Genomic DNA, 25,792 nt, shown 5'->3' with positions numbered 1-25,792 from the left:
CTTTATAGCAGGTGATCGGCCAAGGTGATTTCGCTGCATTTATATCCATAGACCAACATAAGCCTTCAACACTATAATTCACCCCTTCTCATTACCAGGCATGTAGGCACGATTTTTATCGGTAGGAACCCAAGGCCTATTTGTTCGAAAGAGAGTCTTTTCGTGCAAAAGAGAAAGTAATGCATTACTAGAATAAAATAAAAAAAAGTCAAATGCAGCCCAAGAGGTCAATTAATAGACGATAGAAAGGAAATTTTGGCACTTAAGTAAAGCTAGTGAGTGTGGAGCAGAAATAATGCTTCCCATACAAACAGTGTCGACCAAGAATGCCCACACAAATTGTGTAACGGGAAAAAAAAGTGACCGAAAAATGCCAGGCCTGCGCGGAAGGCGCAGAGCAGTCAAAGCGAAAGCTAAAAGGGCGGCTTTTCAAAGCCTTAACTAAATACTCATTGTGTATTGCTGCAAGCACACTTCCTGGGTACACACTACAGCATTATTAATAATAATTACTAGGTAGTAGGCTGATATTTGCTACGGTATTCTTCACCATTCTTCTGAGAAGCGTCCGCTAAACACTTGCAATGAATTTTCTGTCAATTGGTCATGCAGTGGCTGATGACGATGTTACTAGGTGATCAAGAAAAAACTTTCGTAATGGGTTGGACGATCCACTCATTACGATATTCGCACTTTGTGACACCTGGTTGTTCTTTCGCTCCTTTAAAACGCTTTTACTCATACTAGCGTGATTCTTTCCCGACATCAAGCTTGCACTAGGCAAGTTTGCGAATAAGTCCCGAGCACCGATGTGACTCTGCGGTAGAATAATGGGCTGGCACGGAGCGCATCTAAATGATTCATTGTTATATGCACCCTATTTTATGCACCCAAGTTCAAAATTGTAGCATTACATGTAATAAACCATCTTTGTATTTTGTTTCCTTTATGTAGACTGCCTTTACTACTAGGGGCAAGTTGGCCTGTAGTATATTGAAGTAACAAAAATGAATTGCAAACTTTGCAGTGCTTTGCGACGGTTTTCGAAGTGCACATTGAGGGAAATTTTCAGGTCATTTATGCTCGGAATGAACAAGACCCGCCTGTGGTAGCCTTTCACAGAACTATGCAATCGTCGATCTCTGTAGCCGTCGCCGATTTCTGAGTTCTTATCCGCCATAAAATTTCGCACTTCATTTCGAACTCCGTCCCTCTGTCTGCACAAGAGAAAATATCTTGTGGAATTCTGCCTTCGCATTAGTTTCCATCTCTTCGAGTTCAATCAGCACCAAGTGAACTTGCTTGAAGGCGAAGCTCATGTATAAGTTTGAGCTCTGGAGATACACAAACAAATGGTACGTGATGCCTAGAAATGTCTCAAGAGTAGCGAGGCATAAGAGAAAGTAGGCTGAACATATTTGCCGATGTAGGCAATGAGCTGTGGACGGTGTTGCTTTGTCATGGAAGGCGTCCATAAACTCTTCAACCAAGTGAATTATCTCGGAACGCGTTTCTTGACACAATGTAACTGAATCGTAACGTTCCACCAACCTTATTTGTTTCACAATATCACCGCAGGTGGCCAAACGCCATTGTAGACGCCTCTCGATGTTTTTTCTTCAGGACTGTTGTCCTTTAGCGGGACATGCGAAACAATGTTCAAACTTGACTAATTGTTTGAAAGGCACGTTGAATGCCTTGGACAGCTGAGGCGTCACTCAAACAATGGTTCAGGAAATGCGACGAGCAATGCCGTCGAAGCCCACTCAACATTTACTACCTTGAAAGAGTCTCCTTGAGTCCGATTAAGTCCTTCAAATACCTTGATAATAATGTAATTTACGGCCTTTCCTGGAACATGGATAATGAATACGTAACCTGCAACGCGAACGCACTCTTAGCTTCTTGTGCCGTAATTTTTCTAAAGCTCTCTCTTCTTTAAAATTATTCTTGTGTATATTTTATGACGTCCAAAATTAGAATACGCATGCAGTATTTGAGGCCCCAATGAAACCGCACTAATCAACACACTTGAATCTGTTCAGAATCGTGCTCCCCGGTTTATCTTGTTTAATTATTCCAGTTGCGCTTCTGCATCTACACTGAAGAACACACTACAACTATCTCCTTTATATTTACGTCGTGAATTTCTTCATATTTGTCTCTTTGATAAAACGTATCATCAAAATGAAGATTTAAAAAACATCTTTATCTTTAACATGAGTACATTTCATCAAGCGCCGACCAAAGCTTTAAGGTTGGTGTGTTGCTATGTCATACTAACCTGTACAGCTACAATTTATTCCCGCAGGCAAATAGAGAATGGAACCACATTCGCGCCTCCATCGCAATAAGTGCTGATGCTAATTTCAAAAGTGCTTTTGAAGAGAAGGTGTTATGTTTGTATTTTTAAGCAATGTATTAATGCATATATATATATATATATATATATGTATATATATATATATATATATATATATATATATATATATATATATATATATATATATATATATATATATATATATATATATATATATATATATATATATATATATATATATATATATATATGCGCTACGCCTGCTTACTCCCGGACACGTTGCCCACTACTGGCGCCGTTGAACTCAGATATTCGGCGACTATGTTCGATCGTCGCAACCCGGCAGCCAACCCTTCGCGCAATACGGGCCGGTCTCGTCACCTCGCTATGCCCCTCCGAACGACCCCGACTTCGTGACGCCGCGCGCACCCTCTCCTCGTCGGCGATCGCCCTCCCCCATGCGTCGCCGACCCAGACCTTCTGACCAGGAAAACTAAGCACCGCAGTTCAAGAGGCAAGAACTGCGCCATTTTCTAACTGTCTAAGCCCTCGCCCCTCTCCTGTTAACGTGGTCGCAGTAACTGTTGAAGGTTATTCTACTTTCGCCCTTGTAGACACCGGCGCCGCTGTTTTTGTTATTGCCGCTAATGTCTGCCGTGTATTACGTAAAGTCGCGACGCCGCTTTCGGGACTGTCACTCCACACCGCAAGTGCACAGCAAGTAACGCCTCTCGCAGTCTGCACTGCAAGAGTGTCCATCGAAGACATTGTTTACATTGTGGAGTTTATTGTACTCGCTGTCTGTTCGCGTGATGTCATCCTCGGATGGGACTTCCTATCCCACCATAATGCCGTCATCGACTGCGCACGCGCTGAAGTTGAGTTTTCACCCTTTTGTGATGCCCCATTACTTGACGCTCTTCATCAGCCGCCGAAGTTGTTCGTGCATGAAGATACCGATATTGCACCTGAAAATTTCGCACTTGTTCCAGTTTCATGCAACGCCTACACTGACGCTACAGTCTTTTTTATGCCTTCCGATATCTTCATGAGTCGTCGAGCTCTACGGCTGCCTTTCGCTACGATTGACCTTGCCGCCGGAAGAAGCAATATGTTCATACTCAACCCGCTTTCCACACCTGTCACTTTGCTTGCGGGAGAATGTCTTGGCCGCGTGCAGGATCTCGACCCTTCGTCTTTGGTTGATGTCCAGGATGACTACTGCGACCACCCAAAATCACTGTCGGCCCTTGAGGAGTCTTCCAACGATACGTTTTCTAGCGCCATCGCCGACACCCTCACTCCCACCGAACATGCCTACCTGCTTGATTTTCTGCATGAGTTCCGGAATTCTTTTGATGTGTCCCAACCTCAACTAGGCCGCACGTCGCAATTCAAGCATCATGTTGACACCGGCCTACACCAGCCACTGCGTCAAAGACCATACCGTGTGTCCACTGAAGAGCGCCGCGTCATCAACGATCAAGTCGAAGATATGCTTCGTAGAGACGTCATTCGACCATCTCACAGTCCCTGGGCGTCTCCTGTCATCCTGGTGCGTAAGAAAGACGGATCTATCCGATTTTGCATGGACTATTGTCGTTTGAATAAGATAACCCACAAGGACGTATATCCTTTGCCACGCATTGATGACGCCATTGACACCCATCACGGAGCGGAATTCTTCTCGTCGCTAGATTTGCGGTCTGGCTACTGGCAAGTTCCAATGGCTGAAGCTGATCACCAAAAAAACTGCATTTATTACACCTGACGGACTATACGAGTTTAACGTCATGCCCTTTGGGCTTTGTAACGCGCCCGCCACGTTTGAACGACTTATGGATAATACGTTACGTGGCCTCAAGTGGAATATGGGCCTCTGCTACCTCGACGATGCCGTGGTTTTCTCGCACGACTTCCCTACGCACCTCCTTCGCCTCATGCACGTTTTAACTTTTCTGACCAACGCTGGCCTGCAGCTTAACCTTAAAAAATGTCGCTTCGCTGCACGCGAGCTCGTCATCCTAGGCCACATCGTGTCAAAGCACGGCGTATAACCGGACCCAGCAAAACTTCGAGCAGTCGCAGAATTTTTCAAGCCGACGACCATGAAAGAACTTCGCAGTTTTGTAGGCCTATGCTCATATTTCCGGCGCTTTGTTCGCAATTTTGCATCCATCATGTCACCATTAACCCAGCTTCTTCGCGGCGACGTGAACCTCTCCTCCTGGTCCCCTGCATGTGACGTTGCCTTCACTACTCTACGCCATCTGCTCACCTCCCTACCTATTCTTCACCACTTCGACCCGACGGCACCTACCGAAGTGCACACCGACGCCAGCGGCGTCGGGCTAGGTGCTGTTCTCGCTCAAAGAAAACCAGGCTATTCAGAATACATTGTAGCCTACGCTAGCCGCACTCTGACGAAAGCCGAAACTAATGACAGCGTGACAGAAAAAGAGTGTTTGGCTCTGGTGTGGGCGCTTGGAAAGTTCCGGCCGTACTTATACGGCCGCCCATTCGACCTAGTAACTGATCACCACGAGCTTTGCTGGCTGTCCACGCTGAAAGACCCTTCTGGCCGCCTTGCGCGAGGGGCCCTCCGCATCCAGGAGTACGACATTCGCGTCGTATACCGCTGCGGACGCAAACACTCTGACGCTGACGCCCTGTCCCACTCCCCTTTGCCACCAGATCCGACGTGCGGAAACACGTGCCTCTAGACCTCGTCATCGTTAAATCTTCACTCAATTGCCACCGAACAACGTCGTGACCCGGGGATCGCATCTCTTCTCGAATATCTATCCGGTACGCCCAACCTTCCGGTATCTCAATCCCTCCGACGTCAAGCTTTCCATTTTGCCATCCGCGATCAACTTCTCCATCGACGCAACTACTCTCCTGATGGCCGCCGGTGGCTTCTGGTCATTCCACGCACTTAATGATCGCAGGTATGCGCCTCTCTTCACGACGATCCACAATGTGGCCACGCCGAGTGTTCAAAACATATGAACGCCTTCGCCATCGCTATTACTGGCGTGGCATGTACAATTTTGTGGGCAAATTTGTGCAGTGCTGTCCTGACTGCCAGCGACGCAACTCAACACCACTACGTGCGACTGGCGAATCGCAGCCACTTCCGTGCCAAGCCAAGCCATTTGATCGCGTTGGCGTTGACCTCTACGGCCCCCTTCCATTGACACCAGATGGCAATCGGTGGATTATAGTGGCGGTCGACCATCTAAAAAGCTACGCCGAAACAGCCGCTTTTCAAGCGCTACCGCTAAGGATGTCGCCTGTTTTATTTTACGTCAATTTATCCTTCGACATGGCGCACCTCGAGAGCTCCTTAGTGACACAGGCCGCGCTTTCTTCTCCGAGGTCGTCGAAGCTCTGCTTTCGGAATGCCACGTCATTCATAGGAAAACGACAGCATACCACCCGCCGACTAATGGGCTAACGGAACGGTTTGACCGCACGCTGGGTGATATTCTCTCAATGTACGTGGCATCTAATCATAGCAACTGGGACCGTGTTCTCCCATACTTCACGTTCGCATACAATACTGCAATACAAACAACCACGGGATTTTCACCTTTCTTTCTTTTTTATGGACATGACCCTTCCCATACAATTGTTACTCTACTTCCCTACCGTCCTGATGCTTCCGAATGTCCACCTATCTCCGATGCTGCTCGACAAGCCGAAGAGTGCCGCCAGCTCGCCCATGCATTCACCTCGGACGAGCAGAAACGCCAGAAAGAAAACCGTTGCACCTGTCTTCCGGATCCCAACTATGCCCAAGGGTTTCTCGTGTGGCTTGCCATCCCATACCAAACTCCGGCACTGTCATAAAAACTTGTTCCCCGGTATGAGGGGCCTTACACCGTTTTAGAGAAAACCTCACCGGTTAATTACCTAATTGAGCCAGTTTCCCGATCGGACGGCATGCGCCGGCGTGCACGTGACTTCGTCCATGTTTCCCGCCTAAAACCGTATCATGAGCCTCTCCCTGAAACTTCTTAGGTCGCCAAGATGGCTCCTTTTTCAGCGAGGGCGATTGTAAAGATGTGCCTGCAGCAAGCAGCATCGCCAACTCCCGGCTCTCTCGGCTTGTGCTTCGGTTTGTTGCTAAGGCGGTCGCTGGACGGTTCTTCACGCTGTCTCGTCACTGTCTCTAACGGCTAATAAACCTCCTCACACTATATATATATATATATATATATATATATATATATATATATATATATAATGAGATATAACAGACAGTAATGCCAAGAAATGTACAGGGGAAGTTATTAACATTAATGGAATGTAAATAAGAAGAAAGAAAAGTGGATGAAAAAATTACCAACTGTAAGCAGGAATCGAACCTACGACCTTCGAATTACGCGTTCGATGCTCTAACCACTGAGCTATTACAGCGGCCCTCTCTCCATCCACTTTTTTGGGTTTATCTGTGAATTTAGAAGTAGGAGCGACAGTCAGCGCCATCTATAAGCCAAACAACGAGTGTGAAAACACTCTTATGCGCATGTTTGGCGTCACGTAGCACGTGAACTTATTATGAGCGGGCAGCTGATTAATTGTCCCTCTTATACAACCTAAACACACCAAGTCTGCCAGTACGAGACCCTCGTTCAATGAAATAAGGGAAAGAAGTGTATACCTAAGGGCTCGTTTTTCCGTGTTTTTAACACAATAATAATGAGATATAACAGACAGTAATGCCAAGGAATGTACAGGAGAAGTTATTAACATTAATGAAATGTAAATAAGAAGAAAGAAAAGTGGATGAAAAAATTACCAACTGTAAGCAGGAATCGAACCTACGACCTTCGAATTACGCGTTCGATGCTCTAACCACTGAGCTATTACAGCGGCCCTCTCTCCATCCACTTTTTTGGGTTTATCTGTGAATTTAGAAGTAGGAGCGACAGTCAGCGCCATCTATAAGCCAAACAACGAGTGTGAAAACACTCTTATGCGCATGTTTGGCGTCACGTAGCACGTGAACTTATTATGAGCGGGCAGCTGATTAATTGTCCCTCTTATACAACCTAAACACACCAAGTCTGCCAGTACGAGACCCTCGTTCAATGAAATAAGGGAAAGAAGTGTATACCTAAGGGCTCGTTTTTCCGTGTTTTTAACACAATAATAATGAGATATAACAGACAGTAATGCCAAGGAATGTACAGGGGAAGTTATTAACATTAATGGAATGTAAATAAGAAGAAAGAAAAGTGGATGAAAAAATTACCAACTGTAAGCAGGAATCGAACCTACGACCTTCGAATTACGCGTTCGATGCTCTAACCACTGAGCTATTACAGCGGCCCTCTCTCCATCCACTTTTTTGGGTTTATCTGTGAATTTAGAAGTAGGAGCGACAGTCAGCGCCATCTATAAGCCAAACAACGAGTGTGAAAACACTCTTATGCGCATGTTTGGCGTCACGTAGCACGTGAACTTATTATGAGCGGGCAGCTGATTAATTGTCCCGCTTATACAACCTAAACACACCAAGTCTGCCAGTACGAGACCCTCGTTCAATGAAATAAGGGAAAGAAGTGTATACCTAAGGGCTCGTTTTTCCGTGTTTTTAACACAATAATAATGAGATATAACAGACAGTAATGCCAAGGAATGTACAGGGGAAGTTATTAGCATTAATGGAATGTAAATAAGAAGAAAGAAAAGTGGATGAAAAAATTACCAACTGTAAGCAGGAATCGAACCTACGATCTTCGAATTACGCGTTCGATGCTCTAACCACTGAGCTATTACAGCGGCCCTCTCTCCATCCACTTTTTTGGGTTTATCTGTGAATTTAGAAGTAGGAGCGACAGTCAGCACCATCTATAAGCCAAACAACGAGTGTGAAAACACTCTTATGCGCATGTTTGGCGTCACGTAGCACGTGAACTTATTATGAGCGGGCAGCTGATTAATTGTCCCTCTTATACAACCTAAACACACCAAGTCTGCCAGTACGAGACCCTCGTTCAATGAAATAAGGGAAAGAAGTGTATACCTAAGGGCTCGTTTTTCCGTGTTTTTAACACAATAATAATGAGATATAACAGAGAGTAATGCCAAGGAATGTACAGGGGAAGTTATTAACATTAATGGAATGTAAATAAGAAGAAAGAAAAGTGGATGAAAAAATTACCAACTGTAAGCAGGAATCGAACCTACGACCTTCGAATTACGCGTTCGATGCTCTAACCACTGAGCTATTACAGCGGCCCTCTCTCCATCCACTTTTTTGGGTTTATCTGTGAATTTAGAAGTAGGAGCGACAGTCAACGCCATCTATAAGCCAAACAACGAGTGTGAAAACACTCTTATGCGCATGTTTGGCGTCACGTAGCACGTGAACTTATTATGAGCGGGCAGCTGATTAATCGTCCCTCTTATACAACCTAAACACACCAAGTCTGCCAGTACGAGACCCTCGTTCAATGAAATAAGGGAAAGAAGTGTATACCTAAGGGCTCGTTTTTCCGTGTTTTTAACACAATAATAATGAGATATAACAGACAGTAATGCCAAGGAATGTACAGGGGAAGTTATTAACATTAATGGAATGTAAATAAGAAGAAAGAAAAGTGGATGAAAAAATTACCAACTGTAAGCAGGAATCGAACCTACGACCTTCGAATTACGCGTTCGATGCGAATTTTTTCATCCACTTTTCTTTCTCATTATTTACATTCCATTAATGTTAATAACTTCCCCTGTACATTCCTTGGCATTACTGTCTGTTATATCTCATTATTATTGTGTTAAAAACACGGAAAAACGAGCCCTTAGGTATACACTTCTTTCCCTTATTTCATTGAACGAGGGTCTCGTACTGGCAGACTTGGTGTGTTTAGGTTGTATAAGAGGGACAATTAATCAGCTGCCCGCTCATAATAAGTTCACGTGCTACGTGACGCCAAACATGCGCATAAGAGTGTTTTCACACTCGTTGTTTGGCTTATAGATGGTGCTGACTGTCGCTCCTACTTCTAAATTCACAGATAAACCCAAAAAAGTTGATGGAGAGAGGGCCGCTGTAATAGCTCAGTGGTTAGAGCATCGAACGCGTAATTCGAAGATCGTAGGTTCGATTCCTGCTTACAGTTGGTAATTTTTTCATCCACTTTTCTTTCTTCTTATTTACATTCCATTAATGTTAATAACTTCCCCTGTACATTCCTTGGCATTACTGTCTGTTATATCTCATTATTATTGTGTTAAAAACACGGAAAAACGAGCCCTTAGGTATACACTTCTTTCCCTTATTTCATTGAACGAGGGTCTCGTACTGGCAGACTTGGTGTGTTTAGGTTGTATAAGAGGGACAATTAATCAGCTGCCCGCTCATAATAAGTTCACGTGCTACGTGACGCCAAACATGCGCATAAGAGTGTTTTCACACTCGTTGTTTGGCTTATAGATGGCGCTGACTGTCGCTCCTACTGCTAAATTCACAGATAAACCCAAAAAAGTGAATGGAGAGAGGGCCGCTGTAATAGCTCAGTGGTTAGAGCATCGAACGCGTAATTCGAAGGTCGTAGGTTCGATTCCTGCTTACAGTTGGTAATTTTTTCATCCACTTTTCTTTCTTCTTATTTACATTCCATTAATGTTAATAACTTCCCCTGTACATTCCTTGGCATTACTGTCTGTTATATCTCATTATTATTGTGTTAAAAACACGGAAAAACGAGCCCTTAGGTATACACTTCTTTCCCTTATTTCATTGAACGAGGGTCTCGTACTGGCAGACTTGGTGTGTTTAGGTTGTATAAGAGGGACAATTAATCAGCTGCCCGCTCATAATAAGTTCACGTGCTACGTGACGCCAAACATGCGCATAAGAGTGTTTTCACACTCGTTGTTTGGCTTATAGATGGCGCTGACTGTCGCTCCTACTTCTAAATTCACAGATAAACCCAAAAAAGTGGATGGAGAGAGGGCGGCTGTAATAGCTCAGTGGTTAGAGCATCGAACGCGTAATTCGAAGGTCGTAGGTTCGATTCCTGCTTACAGTTGGTAATTTTTTCATCCACTTTTCTTTCTTCTTATTTACATTCCATTAATGTTAATAACTTCCCCTGTACATTCCTTGGCATTACTGTCTGTTATATCTCATTATTATTGTGTTTTAAAAACACGGAAAAACGAGCCCTTAGGTATACACTTCTTTCCCTTATTTCATTGAACGAGGGTCTCGTACTGGCAGACTTGGTGTGTTTAGGTTGTATAAGAGGGACAATTAATCAGCTGCCCGCTCATAATAAGTTCACGTGCTACGTGACGCCAAACATGCGCATAAGAGTGTTTTCACACTCGTTGTTTGGCTTATAGATGGCGCTGACTGTCGCTCCTACTTCTAAATTCACAGATAAACCCAAAAAAGTGGATGGAGAGAGGGCCGCTGTAATAGCTCAGTGGTTAGAGCACCGAACGCGTAATTCGAAGGTCGTAGGTTCAATTCCTGCTTACAGTTGGTAATGTTTTCATCCACTTTTCTTTCTTCTTATTTACATTCCATTAATGTTAATAACTTCCCCTGTACATTCCTTGGCATTACTGTCTGTTATATCTCATTTTTATTGTGTTAAACACACGGAAAAACGAGCCCTTAGGTATACACTTCTTTCCCTTATATATATATATATATATATATATATATATATTTTATATATATATATATATATATATATATATATATATATATATATATATATATATATATATATTCACCTAAAGGCTCGTTTTTTCGTGTTTTTACACAATAATAATGTGATCTAACAGACAATAATGCCAAGGAAAATATAGGGGAAGATATTCGACCAAGTTGTAAGGTAAATATGAAGAAAAGTGATTGAAAAGGTAACTTGCCATGGGCAGGATCCACACCTGCGACCTACGAATGACGCGTTCGATGCTCTACCACTGAGCTACCACGACAGCTATCCCCCCAGTCATTTTATAGGGTTTATATGTGAATTAAACGTGGGAGTGTCAGTCAGCGCCACCAGTATCCAGAGCGGCGAGTGTGGCACACTCGTATGAGCCTGTTTGGCATCACGTAGCCCGTGAACTTGCTACAAGTGGGCAGCAGACCAATAGTCCTTCGTATACAACCTAAATGCACAAAGTCTGCCAGTACGAGATGCTCGTTAATGAATAAGGAAAGAAGGGTATACCTAAGGGCCCCTTTTCCGTGTTTTTACAGAATATTGATGAGATCTAACAGACAATAATGCCAAGAAAAGTATAGGCGAAGATATTACACCAAATTGTAATGTCAATATGAGGAAAAGTGGTTGAAAAGATAACTTGCCGTGGACAGGATCCGAACCTGCGACCTTCGAATGACGCGTTCGATGCTCTACCACAGAGCTACCACGACAGCTATCCCCCCGGTAACATTGTATGGGTTATGTGTGAATTAAACGTGGAAGTGTCAGTCAGCGCCACCAGTAGCCTCTGCCGCGAGTGTGGCCCACTCTTTTTAGCCTGTTTGGCGTAACGTAGCACGTGAACTTGTTACGAGTGGGCAGTTGACCAATAGTCCCTCGTATACAACCTAAATGCACAAAGTCTGCCAGTACGAGACCCTCGTTTTAGAATAAGGACAGAAGTGTATACCTAAGGGCTCGTTTTACCATGTTTTTACACAATATTATTGAGATCTAACAGACGATAATGCCAAGGAAAATATAGGGAAAGATATAGATCATTTTTTATTGTAAATATGAAGAAAAGTGGGTGAAAAGATAACTTGCTGTTGGCAGTATCCGAACCTGCGACCCTCGAATGACGCGTTCGATGCTCTACCACTGAGCTACCAAGACAACTATCCCCCCCGCCACTCTATAGGGTATATCTGTGAATTAAACGTGGGAGTGTCAGTCAGCGCCACCAGTAGCCATGGCGGCGAGTGTGGCACACTGTGTTGAAGCTGTTTGGCGTCACGTAGCACGTGAACTTGTTACGAGAGGGCAGCTGACCAATATTCCCTCGTATACAACCAAAATGCACAAAGTGTGCCTGTTAGAGACCCACGTTAATGAATAAGGAAAGAAGTATATACCTAAGGGCTCATTATTCCGCGTTTTTTCACAATATTAATGGTATCAAACAGACAATAATGCCAAGGAAATTATAGGGGAAGATATAAAACCAAATTGTAGTGTAAATATGAGGAAGAGTGGGTGAAAAGATAACTTGCCGTGGACAGGATCCGAACCTGCGACCTTCCAATGACGCGTTCGATGCTTTACAACTGAGCTACCACGACTGAGATGCCCCAAACCAATTTATAGGATTTATATGTGAATTAAACGTGGGAGTGTCAGACAGCACCACCAGTTGCCATGGCGGCGAGTGTTGCACTCTCTTTTGAACCTGTTTGGCGTCACGAAGCACGTGATCTTGTTACGAGTGGGCAGCTGACCAATTGTCCCTCGTATACAACCTAAATGCACAAAATCTGCCAGTACGAGACCCTCGTCAAGGAATAAGGAAGGAAGTGCATACCTATGGGCTCGCGTTTCGTTTTTTACACAATAATAATGAGATCTAAGAGACAATAATGCCAACGAAACTATAGGGGAAGATATTAGACCAAGTTGTAATGTAAATATGAAGAAAAGTGGGAGAAAGATAACTTGTCGGGGGCAGGATCCGAACCTGCGACCTTCTGATGACGCGTTCGATGCTCTACCACTAAGCTACCACAAGAGCTATCCACCCAGCCACTTTATAGGGTTTATATGTGAATTAAACGTGGGAGGGTCAGTCAGCGCTACCAGTAGCTATGGCGGCGAGTGTGGCACACTCTTCTGAGCCTGTTTGGCGTCACGTAGCACATGATCTTTTACGAGTGGGCAGCTGGCCAATTGTCCCTCGTATACAATTGTCCCTCGTATACTGGCAGGCTTTCTGCATTTAGGTCGTACACGAGGGACTATTGTTTAGCTACCCTCTCATAACAAGTTCACGTGCTACGTGACGCCAAACGGGCTCAAAAAAGCGTGCCACACTCGCCGCCATGGCTACTGAAGGCGCTGACTGACACCGCCACGTTTAATTCACATATAAACCCTATAAAGTGGCTGGAGGGATGGCTGTTGGGGTAGCTCAGTGGTAGAGCATCGAACGCGTCATCAGAAGGTCGCAGGTTCGGATCTTGCCCCCGGCAAGTTATCTTTCTCCCACTTTTCTTCTTATTTACATTACAACTTGGTCTAATATCTTCCCTTATACTTTCCTTGGCATTACTGTCTGTTAGATCTCATTATTATTGTGTAAAAACGCGGAAAAACGAGCCCTTTGGTATACACTTCTTTCCTTATTCATTAACGAGGGTCTCGTACTGGAAGACTTCTTGCATTTAGGTTGTATACGAGGGACTATTGGTCAGCTGCCCACTCGTAACAAGTTCACGTGCTACGTGATGCCAAACAGGCTCAAAAGAGTGTGCGACACTCGCCGCCATTGCTACTAATGGCGCTGACTGACACTCCCACGTTTAATTCACATATAAATTCCTATAAAGGGGCGGGGGGGGAGAGACATTGGGGTAGCTCAGTAGTAAAGCGTCGAACGCGTCATTCAATGGTCGCGGGTTCGGATCCTGCCCATGGCAAGTTACCTTTTCATCCACTTTTCTTCATATTTGCACAGGTTGGGACGCAAAACTGCTCACCGGCCACGCCCAGTTATAATGAGGTTCATGGATCACCGCGAAAAATAAGCCATGTTGATAAACTGCCCTAAACTAAAAGGGGGGGGGGGCATATCCGTATCAGAGGACTTTTCGGCCACTACCCGGCAAATAAGAAAGCAGCTTTGGGATAGCGCAAAAGAAGCAAAAAAAGTGGGCCAGAAGGTAAAGCTCATGCACAACAAAATCAAAATTGACGATGACATGTTTGAATGGGACAATGCCCAAGCGAAAAGAATTCCTATCTCTCGGCGCAATACCAGAACAGACTCGGCGCAATGAACTACTAAAGAGCGTAAAAAGAAGACACTCCGTTGCATGAATTTAAATGCTCGCAGCATAATAAACAAAACCGTGGACTTAGAAAGCCCTATTATCACGTATAAACCACATATTTTGATAATAACTGAAACTTGGCTACACCGTGATATTGGCGATTTTGAAATAACACCCCCCGGATTCAAGGTATACCGCAAGGACAGAGGCTCTCGAGGGGGAGGTGTTGCTATTCTGTTTTTAGAATCTTTACGTGTAGTAAGATTACCCGATATGGATGGACTAGAATGTGTCGTCGTTAAAGCAATATTTGAAGAACTTCACATCAGTATTGGCGCCTTTTATCGCCCTCCTAGCTGCGACACGTTTGTCGAAATATTTAACGAGTTCTTGTGCTCCTATGGCAAACATTCCTCTAATATGCTCCTGGCGGGTGACTTTAATTTCCCTTCCGTAGACTGGCAAAACGACGTACCTGAAGCCCTTAGTGCTGGTTCGGAGCCGTTTGTTGACTGCGTAGTGCTTCATGGTTTAACACAACTGGTTACTACACCCACCCGAGTGCAAAATGAAGCTGAGTCCGTTTTAGACCTAATCCTTGTAAATAACGGCATTATGCGACGAAATCCCCAAGTGTAGGTTTTACAGAGTATATCGGACCATAAAATCACCTGCCTCACTATGCAATTAAACGCTCCGCTTCTAGCTACAAAAGAACAACGTCTAATACCCGATTTCACAAGTGCTAGTGATGTAGAGATACTTGATGTGCTTGACAGCTCGTTTCCTGAATTTGTTTCTATGTGCGGATTAAAAGAATATTCGATTGACCACATCTGGGGTTTCTTTAAAAGCGTAGTGTTTGACACAATGAATAAATTTGTACCCTTCCGGAGGAAAGTACTGAGGCAGGATAATCCGTGGATGAATAAAGAAATCGTACGCATGGGACGAAAACTAAAAAAGCAAAGAAAGCAATGTAAGCAGCGCCCGTCAACAGCTGCCTCTGATAGAATGCACGATTTGCGAATGCAACTGAAAAACAAAATTAAGACAGAAAAAGAGCATTATCAGCAAGTGTCGTTAAAAGAATTCATGATTTCGTCTCCAGACAAGTTCTGGCGTTATCTCGCACCGAAAAAAAAAACACTATTATCAGCCTTTACGTAGACGATGAGCCTGTTTACGACAGCCTAGATGTTGCAGATGCTTTGAACCGGTATTTCTGTTCAGTGTTTACTGATGACGATGGAAACATCCCGCAATTTCTTTCTTTCATTGAAGTGCCTCCTATCAGTGACGTGTGTGTCAATGAAGAAGGTGTCTTTTCCCTTCTGCTCCATCTAGATGTTAAAAAGTCCCCAGGTGTTGATGGCATACCCAACGCTTTTCTTGTGAGATATGCTGAGTGGTGTGCGAAGTACTTGTGTTTACTATTTAACAAATCTCTCGAGTGCTCTGAACTTCCCGAGGATTGGGTGTATGCTAAAATCACTCCAATACCGAAAGGTAACGAAAACCGTTCTCACTTATCGTCATACAGACCGATTTCTATTCTCACAATATGTGTCAAAACGCTCGAACATATCATATTTAAGCACATTTCACAATTTCTTGAGAGCAATTGCATTGTGGACGCCCGACAGCATGGCTTCCGCCGGGGACGGTCCACTGTAACTCAGCTTCTGGAAACGGTTCACGACTTCGGGCAAGTGGACGTCATATTCTTAGATTTTGAGAAGGCGTTTGACCGTGTGTCGCACTCAAAATTGCTGAGTAAATTGATGGCCATTTTGAAAAATGAAACTTTAGTGGCATGGATTAAATCATACCTTTCCTACAGGCAACAGAGCGTAGCCGTTAACGGCGCATGTTCTGTGGCCTCGCCAGTACTTTCGGGCGCCCCACAGGGCTCTGTTCTCGGGCCACTTTTCTTTCTCGTTTTTATTAACGATATTGTACATGGCATACCGGTAAAAATTAAACTTTTCGCAGATGACTGCGTTCTTTACAATGAAATCTGCAACCATAACGATCAGGCCGTCTTAAACGCGTCACTTGAAAAAATACAAACATGGTGTACTAGGTGGCAGATGACTCTTAATTACAAAAAAACTGTTTCAATGACCATTACACGCAAAAAGGCCCCGTCGAAGCACACGTACCAAATAAAAACAATCATAGTCTAGCTGAAGTATCATGCTTCAAATATTTAGGAGTTTTAATCACATCCGATCTGAAATGGAACGAGCACGTCACGTACATTCAGAAAAAGGCAATGCAAAAACTGGGATACTTAAGGAGAATGTTGCCGAAAGCTTCTCAGGATACCAAACTGCTAGCTTACAAAACTTACATCAGACCACTATTAGAATATGCTTCAGTTATCTGGGACCCTTACATTCTAGTTAATACCAATAAGCTTGAGAGCATACAAAGAAAAGCCGCGCGATTTGTTTACAGTTAATACAGCTGGAAAACGTCTCCTACGAGTCTTCTCCGCAGGGCCGGTTTGGAAAGCCTTGCGGTAAGACGTTATCATGATCGGCAACAATTTTTTTATTTGATGTATAACGATAGACTTCAGATTGACAAGGAAGCATACATCCAGCCGAGCATTTGCCGCCCAACATGATCCAATCGCCCAATGAAAGTCGCTGAAATTTCGTGTAAAACAAACGTCTTCGAAAATTCCTTTTTTCCCCGTACGTGCCATGAGTGGAATCTGTTACCTGCTAATGTTGTGCAATGTTCTGATGTCTCAACCTTTCTTAGTGCCCTGTTGAATTCGGCATGATGTAGTCTTCAATAGTAGTTGTTATCCTACCGATTGCACTTGTACAGTATATTCCGGTTCCGGTTTTTTTTCCGGTTCAAAGTGTACCCTTAGAAGTGTATTGTTATGCTTGTATGTTATCCTGTTTTCTTCTTTTGTATCGCCCACACCTGCTCAAAACCTGGCACCCAGGCTAGCAGTAACCTGTAAATAAATAAATGAATAAATAAATAAATATTTACATTACAATTTGGTCTAATAATTTTCCCTATACTTCCCTTGGCATTTTTGTCTGTTAGATCTCATTATTATTGTGTAAAAACTCGAAAAAACGAGCCCTTAGGTATACACTTCTTTCCTTATTCATTAACGAGGGTCTCGTACTGGCAGACTTTGTGCATTTAGGTTGTATATGAGGAACTATTGGTCAGCTGCCCACTAGTAAAAAGATCACGTGCTACGTGATGACAAACAGGCTCAAAAGAGTGTGCCACACTCGCCGCAACGGCTACTGGTTGCGCTGATTGACACTCCCACGTTTAATTCACATATAAAAAGTATCTTAGCTAGTTATGTGTAATTACAGCCAACAAAGTATTGTATTACCCGATGCTGTGTTGTTCCTGTACAGCATTTATTTTCTTGTCGTTTTTTCTGTCTTCATGTAATTCTCATCATTCCCGCGTTTTTGTTTGCTATAAAGCCTGTTAGCTAACCTGTGTAATTAAGATCTTCTGGTCGATGTGAGATTCGCCATGGCATTTGTAAAAATTTTTGTCTTTTCTTTCGCAACCACTCCCCTCTGTAATGCCATTTATACCCTGATGGTATTGGAAATAAAATAAAAAAAATAAAAACACTATAGAGTGGCTTGGGGGAGAGCTGTTGGGGTAGCTCAGTAGTAAAGCATCGAATGCGTCATTCAATGGTCGGAGGTTCGGATCCTGCCCACGGCAAGGTATCTTTTCACCCACTTTTCTTCATATTTACTTTACAATTTGGTCTATTATCTTCCCCTATACTTTCCTTATAAATATTGTCTGTTAGATCTCATTACGTTTTGTAAAAACACAGAAAAAAGAGCCCTTAGGTTTACACTTCTTTCCTGATTCATCAACGAGGGTCTCGTACTGGCAGACTTTGTGCATTTAGGTTGTATACGAGGGACTATTGGTCAGCTGCCAACTCATAACAAGTTCATGTGCTACGTGACGCCAAACAGGCTCAAAAGAGTGTGCCACACATGCCGCCATCGCTACTGGTAGCACTGACGGACACTCCTATATTTAATTCACTTATATACTCTATAAGGTAGCTGGGGGGATAGCTGTCATGGTAGGTCAGTGGTAGAGCACCGAACGCGTCATTAGAAGGTCGCAGGTTCGGATACTGCCCACAGCAAGTTATTTTTCACCCACTTTTCTTCATATTTACATTACAAATTGGTCTAATATCTTCCCCTATACTTACCCTGGCAATATTGTCTGTTAGATCTTAATATTATTGTGTAAAAACAAAGAAAAACGAGGCCTTAGGTACACAATTTTTTCCTTCTTTATTAACGAGGGTCTCGTACTGGCAGACTTTGTGCATTTAGGTTGCATACGAGGTACTATTGGTCAGAGTCCCACTTGTAACAAGTTCACGGGCTACGTGATGCCAAACAGGCTCAAAAGATTGTGCCACACTCGCCGCCCTGGCTACTGGTGGCGCTGATTGACACTCCCACGTTCAATTCAGATATAAACCCTTTAAAGTGACTGGGGGGATAGCTGTTGTGGTAGCTCAGTGGTAGAGCATCGAACGCGTCATTCGAAGGTCACAGGTTCGAATCTTGCCCACGGCATATCATCTTTTCACCCAATTTGCTTCATATTTCACTAATAATTGGTCTAATATCTTCCCCTATACTTTCCTTATACTTATTCTGTTAGATCTCATTATGTTGTGTAAAAACACGAAAAAACGAGCCCTTAAGTTTACACATCTTTCCTTATTTATTATCGAGGGTCTCGTACTGGCAGACTTTGTGCATTTAGGTTGTATACGAGGGACTATTGGTCAGCTGCCCACTCGTAACAAGTTCACGGGCTACGTGATGCCAAACAGGCTCAAAAGAGTGTGTCACACTCGCCGCAACGGCTACTGGTGGCGCTGACTGACAGTACCACGTTTAATTCACATATAAACCCTATAAAGTGACTGGGGGGATAGCTGTCGTGGTAGCTCAGTGGTAGAGCATCGAACGCGTCATTCGTAGGTTGCAGGTTCTGATCCTGCCCATGGCAAGTTAACTTTTCATCCACAATTCTTCATATTTACATTACAATTTGGTGTAATATTTTTCCCTATACTTCGCTTGGCATTATTGTCTGTTATATCTCATTAATATTGTGAAAAAACTCGGAAAAACGAGCCCTTAGGTATACACTTCTTTCCTTATTCGTCAACGAGGGTCTCGAACTGGCAGACTTTGTGCATTTCGGTTGTATACGAGGGACAATTGGTCAGCTACCCACTCGTAACAAGTTCACATGCTACGTGACGCCAAACAGGCTCAAAAGAGTGTGCCACAATCGCCACAATGACTACTGGTGGTGCTGACTGACACTCGCACGTTTATTTCACATATAAAAAGTATCTTAGCTGGTTATGTGTAATTACAGCCAACAAAACACTGTATTACCCGATGCTGTGTTGTTCCTGTACACCATTTATTTTCTTGTCGTTTTTTCTGTCTTGATGTAATTCTCATCATTCCCGCGTTTTTGTTTGCTATAAAGCCTGTTAGCTAACCTGTATATATAAGATATTCTGCTCGCTCTAAAATTCGCCGCTGCATTTGTAAAAATTTTTGTCTTTTCTTTCGCAACCACTCCCCTCTGTAATGATGTTTATACCCTGAGGGTATTGCAAATAAAATAAGAAAAAACCCTATAAAGCGGCTTGGGGGAGAGCTGTTGGGGTAGCTCAGTAGTTAAGCATCGAACGCGTTAGTCAATGGGCGCAGGTTCGAATCATGCCCACGGCAAGTTATCTTTTCACTCACTTTTCTTCATATTTATTTTACAATTTGGTCTAATATCTTCCCCTATACTTTCCTTATAATTATTGTCTGTTAGATCCCATTAGGTTTTCTAAAAAAACAGAAAAAAGAGCGCTTAGGTTTACACTTTTTCCTTATTATTATCGAGGGCCTAGTACTGGCAGTCATTGTGCATTTAGGTTGTATACGAGGGACTATTGGTCAGCTGCCAACTCATAAAAAGTTCATGTGCTACGTGCTCCAAACAGGCTCAAAAGAGTGTGCCACACTCGCCGCCATCGCTACTGGCAGCGCTGACTGACACTCCCATATTTAAATCACTTATATACTCTATAAAGTGGCTGCGGGGATAGCTGTCATGGTAGGTCAGTGGTAAAGCACCGAACGCGTCATTAGAAGGTCGCAGGTTCGGATACTGCCCACAGCAAGTTATCTTTTCACCCACTTTTCTTCATACTTACATTACAAATTGGTCTAATATCTTCCCCTTTACTTACCACGGCAATATTGTCTGTTAGATCTCGATATTATTGTGTAAAAACAAAGAAAAACGAGGCGTTAGGTACACAATTCTTTCCTTCTTCATTAACGAGGGTCTCGTACTGGCAGACTTTGTGCATTTAGGTTGTATACGAGGTACTATTGGTCAGAGTCCCACTTGTAACAAGTTCACAGACTACGTGATGCCAAACAGGCTGAAAAGAGTGTGCCATACTCGCCGCCCTGACTACTGGTGGCACTGATTGACACTCCCACGTTCAATTCACATATAAACCCTATAAAGTGACTGGGGGGATAGCTGTTGTGGTAGCTCAGTGGTAGAGCATCGAACGCGTCTTTCGAAGGTCACAGGTTCGGATTTTGCCCACGGCAATTTATCTTTTCACCCAATTTGCTTCATATTTACACTACAATTTGGTCTAATATCTTCCCCTATACTTTACTTATACTTATTTTCTGTTAGATCTCATTATGTTGTGCTAAAACACGAAAAAACGAGCGCTTAAGTCTACACATCTTTCCTTATTCATTATCGAGGGTCTCGTACTGGAAGACTTTGTGCATTTAGGTTGTATACGAGGGACTATTGGTCAGCTGCCCACTCGTGACAAGTTCACATGCTACGTGATGCCAAACAGGCTCAAAAAACGTGCCACACTCGCCGCAATGGCTACTGGTGGCGCTGACTGACACTCCCACGTTTAATGCGCATATAAACCCTATAAAGTGGCTGGGGGGAGAGCTGTTGGGGTAACTCAGTAGTAAAGCATCTAACGCGTCAATCAATGGTCTCAGGTTTGGATCCTGCCCACAGTAAGTTATCTTTTCACCCACGTTTCTTCATATTAATTTTACAATTTGGTCTTTTATCTTCCCCTATACTTTCCTCATAAGTATTGTCTGTTAGATCTCATTGTGTTGTGTTAAAACACGGAAAAAAGAGCCCTGAGGTTTACACTTCTTTCCTTTTTCATTATCGAGGGTTTAGTACTGGCACACATGGTGCATATAAGGTGTATACGAGGGACTGTTGGTCAGCTGCCCACTCGTAACAAGTTTACGGGCTACGTGATGCCAAACAGGCTCAAAAGAGTGTGCCACACTCGCCGCAACGGCTACTGGTGGCGCTGACTGACACTCCCACGTTTAATTCGCATATAAACCCTATAAAGTGGCTGGGGGCAGAGCTGTTGGGGTAACTCAGTAGTAAAGCATCTAACGCGTCAATCAATGGTCTCAGGTTTGGATCCTGCCCACAGTAAGTTATCTTTTCACCCACGTTTCTTCATATTTATTTTACAATTTCGTCTTTTATCTTCCCCTATACTTTCCTCATAAGTATTGTCTGTTAGATCTCATTGTGTTGTGTTAAAACACGGAAAAAAGAGCCCTGAGGTTTACACTTCTTTCCTTTTTCATTATCGAGGGTCTAGTACTGGCACACATGGTGCATATAAGGTGTATACGAGGGACTGTTGGTCTGCTTCCCAATCGTAACAAGTTTACGGGCTACGTGATGCCAAACAGGCTCAAAAGAGTGTGGCACACTCGCCGCCATCGCTACTGGTGGCGCTGACTGACACTCCCACATTTATTTCACATATAAACCCTTTAAAGTGGCCGAGGGGATAGCTGTCGTGTTAGCTCAGTGGTAGAGCATCGAACGCTTCATTTGATGGTCGCAGGTTCGGATCTTGCGCATGGCAAGTTACCTGTCCAGCCCCTTATCCACATATTTACAATAAAATTTTGTCTAATATCTTACCTTATACTTTCCTTCGCGTTACTGTCTGTTAGATCTCATTATTATTGTGTAAAAACGCGGAAAAACGAGCCCTTAGGTATACACTCCTTTCCTTATTCATTAACGAAGGTCTCGTACTGGCAGACTTTGTGCATTTAGGTTGTATACAAGGGACTATTGGTCAGCTGCCCACTCTTAACAAGTTCATGGGCTACGTGATGCCAAACAGGCTCAAAAGAGTGTGTCACACTCGCCGCAACGGCTACTGGTGGTGCTGACTGACACTCGCACGTTTAATTCACATAGAAGCCCTATAAAGTGGCCGGGGGGATAGCTGTCGTGGTAGCTCAGTGGTAGAGCATCGAACGCGTCATTCGATGGTCGCAGGTTTGGATCATGCGCATGGCAAGTTACCTTTTCATCCACTTTTCTTCATATTTACATTACAATTTGGTCTATAATTTTTCTCTATCTTTCCCTTGGCATTATTGTCTATTAGATCTCATTAATATTGTGTAAAAACTCGGAAAAACGAGCCCTTAGGTATACACTTCTTTTGTTATTCATTAACGAGGGTCTCGTACTGGCAGACTTTGTGAATTTAGGTTGTATATGAGGGACTATTGGTCAGCTGCCCACTCGTGACAAGTTCACATGCTACGTGATGCCAAACAGGCTCAAAAAACGTGCCACACTCGCCGCAATGGCTACTGGTGGCGCTGACTGACACTCCCACGTTTAATTCGCATATAAACCCTATAAAGTGGCTGGGGGGAGAGCTGTTGGGGTAGCTCAGTAGTAAAGCATCGAACGCGTCAATCAATGGTCGGAGGTTTGGATCCTGTGCAAGGCAAGTTACCTGTTCAACCACTTTTCTACATATTTACAATAAAATTTGGTCTAATATCTTAACCTATACTTTTCTTGGCATTATTGTGTGTAAGTTCTCATTATTATTGTGTAAAAACTCGGAAAAACGAGCCCTACGGTATACACTTCATTCCTTATTCATTAACGAGGGTCTCGTACTGGCCGACTTTGCGCATTCAGGTGTATACGGGGGACTATTGGTCAGCTGCCAACTCATAACAAGTTCACGGGCTACGTGATGCCAAACAGGCTCAAAAGAGTGTGCCACACTCGCCGCAACGGCTACTGGTGGCGTTAACTGACACTCCCACGTTTAATTCACATATTAACCCTATAAAGTGACTGGGGGGATAGCTGTCGTGGTAGCTCAGTGGTAGAGCATCGAACGCGTCATTCGTAGGTCGCAGGTTCGGATCCTGCCCATGGCAAGTTACCTTTTCATCCACTTTTCTTCATATTTACATTACAATTTGGTCTTATATTTTTCTCTATACTTCCCTTGGCATTATTGTCTATTAGATCTCATTAATATTGTGTAAAAACTCGGAAAAACGAGCCCTTAGGTATACTCTTCTTTCCTTATTCATTAACGAGGGTCTCGTACTGGCAGACTTTGTGCATTTAGGTTGTATAGGAGGGACAATTGGTCAGCTGCCCACTCGTAACAAGTTGGCGGGCTATGTGATGCCAAACAGGCTCAAAATAGTGTGCCACACTTGCCGCCATCGCTACTGGTGGCGCTGACCGAAAATCCCACTTTTAGTTCACATATAAACCCTATAAAATGACTGGGGGATAGCTGTCATGGTAGCTCAGTGGTAGAGCATCGAACGCGTCATTGGAAGGTCGCAGGTTATGATCCTGCCCACGGCAAGTTACTTTTTCACCCACTTTTCTTCATATTTACTTTACAATTTGGTCTAATATCTTCCCGTATACTTTCCGTGGCATCATTGTCTGTGAGATCTCATTATTATTGTGTAAAAACTCGGAAAAACCAGCCCTTAGGTATACACTTCTTTCGTTATTCATTAACGAGGGTCTCGTACTGGCAGACTTTGTGCATTTAGGTTGTATATGAGGGACAATTGGTCAGCTACCCACTCGTAACAAGTTCACGTGCTACGTGATGCCAAACAGGCTCAAAAGAAGGTGCCACACTCGCCACAATGACTACTGGTGGTGCTGACTGACACTCGCACGTTTAATTCACATATAAGCCCTATAAAGTGGCTGGGGGGAGAGCTGTTGGGGTAGCTCAGTAGTAAAGCATCGAACGCGTCAATCAATGGTCGCAGGTTTGGATCCTGTGCATGGCAAGTTACCTGTTCAACCACTTTTCTACATGTTTACAATAAAATTTGGTCTAATATCTTAACCTATACTTTCCTTGGCATTATTGTGTGTTAGTTCTCATTATTATTGTGTAAAAACTCGGAAAAACGAGCCCTACGATATACACTTCATTCCTTATTCATTAACGAGGGTCTCGTACTGGCCGACTTTGCGCATTCAGGTTGTATACGAGGGACAATTGGTCAGCTACCCACTCGTAACAAGTTCACGTGCTACGTGATGCCAAACAGGCTCAAAAGAGTGTGCCACACTCGCCACAATGACTACTTGTGGTGCTGACGGACACTCGCACGTTTAATTCACATATAAGCCCTATAAAGTGGCCGGGGGGATAGATGTCGTGGTAGGTCAGTGGTAAAGCACCGAACGCGTCATTAGAAGGTAGCAGGTTCGGATACTGCCCACAGCAAGTTATCTTTTCACCACTTTTTTTCATACTTACATTACAAATTGGTCTAATATCTTCCCCTATACTTACCCTGGCAATATTGTCTGTTAGATCTCAATATTATTGTGTATAAACAAAGAAAAACGAGGCCTTAGGTACACAATTCTTTCCTTCTTCAATAACGAGGGTCTCGTACTGGCAGACTTTGTGCCTTTAGGTTGTATACGAGGTACTATTGGTCAGAGTCCCACTTGTAACAAGTTCACAGACTACGTGATGCCAAACAGGCTGAAAAGAGTGTGCCACACTCGCCGCCTTGACTACTGGTGGCGCTCATTGACACTCCCACGTTCAATTCACATATAAACCCTATAAAGTGACTGAGGGGATAGCTGTTGTGGTAGCTCAGTGGTAGAGCATCGAACGCGTCTTTCGAAAGTCACAGGTTCGGATATTGCCCACGGCAATTCATCTTTTCACCCAATATGCTTCATATTTACACTACAATTTGGTCTAATATCTTCTCCTATACTTTACTTATACTTATTTTCTGTTAGATCTCATTATGTTGTGCTAAAATACGAAAAAACGAGCGCTTAAGTTTACACATCTTTCCTTATTCATTATCGAGGGTCTCGTGCTGGAAGACTTTGTGCATTAAGGTTGTATACGAGGGACTATTGGTCAGCTGCCCACTCGTAACAAGTTGGCGGGCTATGTGATGCCAAACAGGCTCAAAAGAGTGTGCCGCACTTGCCGCCATCGCTACTGGTGGCGC

At 43.6% G+C, this 25,792-nt stretch overlaps 6 non-coding genes across 6 annotated transcripts; 2 read left to right on the top strand and 4 right to left on the bottom strand.

Moving 5' to 3' along the window:
• Positions 1–6,675: 6,675 nt before the first annotated feature.
• TRNAT-CGU (transfer RNA threonine (anticodon CGU)) lies at positions 6,676–6,748 on the bottom strand. The gene has a single exon. It is a non-coding gene; the product is annotated as a tRNA-Thr (tRNA).
• A 383-nt stretch (positions 6,749–7,131) lies between these two features.
• Positions 7,132–7,204, bottom strand: TRNAT-CGU (transfer RNA threonine (anticodon CGU)). Its single transcript has one exon. It is a non-coding gene; the product is annotated as a tRNA-Thr (tRNA).
• A 383-nt stretch (positions 7,205–7,587) lies between these two features.
• TRNAT-CGU (transfer RNA threonine (anticodon CGU)) lies at positions 7,588–7,660 on the bottom strand. The gene has a single exon. It is a non-coding gene; the product is annotated as a tRNA-Thr (tRNA).
• An 839-nt stretch (positions 7,661–8,499) lies between these two features.
• Positions 8,500–8,572, bottom strand: TRNAT-CGU (transfer RNA threonine (anticodon CGU)). The gene has a single exon. It is a non-coding gene; the product is annotated as a tRNA-Thr (tRNA).
• Positions 8,573–9,842: 1,270 nt separating this feature from the next.
• On the top strand, positions 9,843–9,915 carry TRNAT-CGU (transfer RNA threonine (anticodon CGU)). Its single transcript has one exon. It is a non-coding gene; the product is annotated as a tRNA-Thr (tRNA).
• Positions 9,916–10,298: 383 nt separating this feature from the next.
• TRNAT-CGU (transfer RNA threonine (anticodon CGU)) lies at positions 10,299–10,371 on the top strand. The gene has a single exon. It is a non-coding gene; the product is annotated as a tRNA-Thr (tRNA).
• Positions 10,372–25,792: the final 15,421 nt, after the last annotated feature.

The sequence above is a fragment of the Rhipicephalus microplus genome, chromosome X (genome assembly GCF_043290135.1).
Source record: "Rhipicephalus microplus isolate Deutch F79 chromosome X, USDA_Rmic, whole genome shotgun sequence".
Classification (NCBI taxonomy): Eukaryota; Metazoa; Arthropoda; class Arachnida; order Ixodida; family Ixodidae; genus Rhipicephalus; species Rhipicephalus microplus.
The sequence above is the reverse complement of the archived record's forward strand: the minus strand, read 5'-3'. Positions and strand labels throughout refer to the sequence as shown.